Below are 4,899 nucleotides of genomic sequence, written 5' to 3'. Positions count from 1 at the left end.
TTCCAAAACCTTGACTTCTCACAGAATTTAATGATTCAAAAGACATTTGTATCTGTTATATGATGAAGCTGATCATAGATGTGAGAGAACATCAATATAAAGATGTCTATACATATGAAGTTGATAATCTTGATTATAATCTTATATTAGAACTTGCCTGACTATCTGAATAAGACATCTTATTAAACACTTGAAACAGAAGCTTGATATTCTCTAATAATAATAGAATTCACAAAGATAATATTTATAAGACTATTGATCTGATACAGATCTCTGTCAATATCTATAAAATACTTAGAAAAAGAAGTCACTGAAAGAATCACTGATAGCAGAATCATATTTCAATCTATTTCATCAGTTTGACTGATATTAAAAAGACTCTAGAAAAATTATTTCATATTATAATAACAGATTCTCATACAAAACTCTCTTAATAATATCATGAATATCTAGATGTCTTCTGATAAGATAATATTATAAATATATCTCTCTTATAAGATTCTGAAGTGAATCACAGTATTAAGTTAGAGAAAAAGAATAATAAGAATTCTGAATCATTATAAGACTCTCTTTATAATATATTCTGAGATGAACTTCTTCTTCTTCAAAAGACACTTAATAATCTGTTGAATAAAGAATTCATACATATTAGCAACTCTTTCACTGCAGTCTCTATTCTCTTTACAAAGAAATCAGATGAAGAACTTCAATTCTGTATAAACTACTGAGATCTGAACAGATTGACAAAGAAAGATTGATATCTCTTATCTCTCATCAATGAAACCCTAGCACAGATCAGATAAGCTCAATGATTTATAAAACTAAATATCATTACTATGTTTCATAAGATTCATATCACTGAAGAAGATAAATGACTTACAGCATTCTGAACATATTATAATCTCTTTGAATGAATAGTCATACTCTTTGAACTGACTAATACTCTTAGTACATTTCAGAAGTATATCAACTGAGCACTCTGAGATTTTCTTAATGAGTTTGTATCTGCTTATCTAGATAACATTCTCATCTTCATCAATGAATTCAGAAAAGAATATCAAGAGTATGTACAAAAGATATTATAATAGCTACAAGAAGCAGGACTACTGATAGATATTAACAAGTGTGATCTTGAAGTCAAGAGTATCAAGTATCTGGGTTTTATTATAGAAGCTGATAAGAGAATTCAAATGAATTCTGAGAAAGTCTCTGTCATTCTTGAATGAAAAGCTCTGTGTACTGTGAAAGATGTATGAAGCTTCATTGAATTTGTTAACTTCTATCAGTGATTTATATAAAACTTCTCAGATATTATAAGATCACTTACAGATCTTACTAAGAAAGACTCAGTATTTCAATGATCAGTGAATACTGAAGCTGTATTTACACAGATAAAGAAGATATTCATTAATACTTCTCTACTGATAATATTTGATTCTGATTATAAGACAGTTATTGAAACTGATTTCTCTAACTATGTGATAGAAGAAGTGATATTATAATATAATAATGAAGATATTCTATAATTATGTGTCTTCATATCTAAGAAACTGAGTCCTGTTGAATACAATTATGAGATCTATGACAAGGAACTTCTCACAATTATATACTGTTTAGAAGAATGAGACTCTGAACTCTGAAGTATCTCTGAATTTGAGATAGTCATAGATTATAAGAATCTCAAATACTTTACAACTACTTATAAACTCACTGAACAATAGATGCAATGATCTGAGTTCTTAAGCTGCTTTCATTTTACAATACACTATCATTCTGATAGTCAGAACTCAATGACAGATGCTCTCTTATAATGAGAGCAAGATATGCTATCTGATATAATAGATACTCACTGAATAAACTGAGAGCACCAGCTCTTGAACCTGAAGATACTAGTTAATCAAGATGAAACAGTTTATAACACTATACATACTTCTTCAGTTAGAACTGTCATTGATATCTTCACTTTCTCTACACTGAATAAACTGTGATATACAGTAGCTCAGATGAATAAACTTCTTCAGACTCTTATTAAAGCAGTATATTAAGAAGCACTCTGATTTTCCTCAGAACTATGTATAAGAACTAATATCTCAGAATGTTCAATCAATGATAATAACACTCTACAATTCTATGAATAACACTGAGTTTCTCACTCTGAACTCTTACACACTCAGATAATACAAGAGATGTATGATTTATATATAACTGATTATTCAGACTGTGAATAACTGTATAGAATGATCTCTCAAGAGTTCTACTGATTCAAGATATTAAACAGTATTAGATACTTCATCTGAAACTGTAATCACTGTTCTTCTATTATCTCATAAAAGAACTGTAGAAAAGATCTATTAAAATCACTCAATGTCTCTAATAGAATCTGATAAGATGTAGTAATTGACTTCACTATCAATTTATCTGAGAGTAAGAGTTGTAGAAACATTCTAATCATCATGAATTGACTGAGCAAAGATGTAATATTAGAATCTTATAATAAGATAAATACTAAACAAGTCACTGATGCTTTTCTACAGAGCTCATTCTATTGAATACATGAATTGCTAAGATCTATAGTATTGAATTAAGACTGTCAATTCATAAGTACTCTCTGAACAAGAATCTGTCAAGTTCTCAAGATTACACACTGTCTATTAACTGTCTATCACTCTGAGACTGATAATGCATCAGAATGAATAATTCAGACTGTGAAGAATTATCTCTGTAAGTTCTGCAACTACTTATAAGATGATTGATATAATCTTCTTCTATATGCAGAGATCACTATCAACAGCCAAGATGTTATTTCAACAGATATAAGTCTGTTTTTTCTGTTCTTCCTTATATATGAATATCATATGAAAGTGTTGAATCTTCTAGAGATCACACAGTTCACACTGAATCTCTGCAGTCTGATTCAGATCACTGATAATATAGTAATAAAACTCTGAGATATCTGTGATTGAGTAGAGGCCTTCATAGCAACTGTGAAACAAGATCAAGAGAATCAAATTAATGTTTATCAAGACTCTGCTGAACAATATAAGATAGAAGATCTGATATAATTGAATCTTAAGAATATACAAATTACATGTTCATCTCATACACTAGATTACTGTCATATTAAGTATAAAGTGATAGAAGTTCTAGATAGTTATAACTACTATCTTGACACATCATCAGAAATTCATGATGTATTTCACACAAGCTTGCTCTGTCACACTGTCACTAATCTGTTTCCTTCTCAACTGACTTCTGACTGACAGTCACCAGACATCATAGAAGAAGATAATGAGCTTGAGTGAGAGATTGAGAATATTCTCAATGAGAGATCTCATAACTGCAGCTGATAATATCTTGTGAAATGAATCAGCTACAATCAACTGATCTGAACTCTGAGTTCTGTGTTATCTGAAACAGCAGTCCTTGACTGATGAGAACTGCTTCTGAAAGAGGGAGCTAATGTGACAGACTGTGTCTGATCAATCATATAGACTATTCTGTTATACTTCACAGATTTCAATCACTTCATTCTCAAACATATACACTTCAATTCTCAGTCATTCTCAATCACCAATCCTCGGCTGCTATGAACGCGCGTATATCTCCCGCCCCGAAGCTCCACCGCGTACACCATCACATACATGTATAAATATTCACCTTGATCACTGATTCTCACACTTTCTCTTTCTTTTCTTCTCTAACATTTTTATCTTTGTTATATAAGACCTATTAATATTATACTGATCTATTCGGCGTAGATCTCTTATACTTTTAAATTCTCTTTAATAGTTTTTAAGCTGTAGACTAGATCAATATTATTCATATAACTCAGAGATCACACTATTCTCATATTTGTATTTTTAAATAGATATACAGTGTATATTATAAATAAAATGAGTGAGATTGAAGATCTCTGTAATACTTCTATTTTTATCTCAGTCTTGTCTTATTTCATTTCATCAAAGAAGAGTTATATACTTCTTTTAGATATAAAACAGTTAACTCATTTTATTAGAGAAAGTGATAGTTTTAATATCTTCAATATCTGAATTAACTTTGACTTTGAAACATAATTAAATGCTTCTTTTATATTAATAAAAACTGCAGTTGAGACTAGATTCTCATACTTTGCTATTTAAATATTATAAATAACTGAGAGACCAGTATCAATTATAGAACACTGTTTTCTATCTCTTATTTATTCACTGAATAAAAGAGAATCATCTATAGAGCTTATAAAAGATAGTTAAGTAGCTATTATCTTTTCTAAAATCTTTTCTAGACAGTTCAATAGAGATATTACTCTATATAACTTAGGAATTGAAGTTTTTCTATTAGATTTTATAAGAATCACTTCAGTGACTTCTCTTCAGCATTCAGAATAATATTCATTTTTCAAGAGATTGAAAAAGAGCTTAAAATATTCATTCTTTAAGTAGAAATATGTATTTTGAATAATTAAGTGATTAATTGAATCAGAATCTGCAGCAGTTTTAACAGAACTTGAGAAGATAGCTGACTCTAATTCATCTTGTGTAAGATTAGATCATTCTCAGTCATTTTCATCAATATAGTTGAGAAGTGATATATTCTCTTTCTCTGAATCTGAATCTGAATCTGGTGAGTTCTGAAAGAGAATTCTTATAAAAACTTGACATTTTTTTCTCAAAAGAGTTTGCTGTATATGATTCATTTTAAAACTCATATTCTAAGACTGAAAGTTTTGCTACACTTCTTATTTTAGTATAGTTAAAAGCTTTAAAAACTTTCTTCTCTTATACTTCTTTAAGAAATTTATTTCAGCAGTCTGTTTTAGCTCTTTTAATATCTGAAAAATATTCATTTCTGACAGTTTTGAACTCTTTATCAGATATTATATCATTCTTTCAATCTCTTCTA

Source organism: Blastomyces gilchristii (genome assembly GCF_000003855.2).
Source record: "Blastomyces gilchristii SLH14081 genomic scaffold supercont1.86, whole genome shotgun sequence".
Lineage (NCBI taxonomy): Eukaryota > Fungi > Ascomycota > Eurotiomycetes > Onygenales > Ajellomycetaceae > Blastomyces > Blastomyces gilchristii.
Note: the sequence above shows the minus strand (reverse complement) of the source record.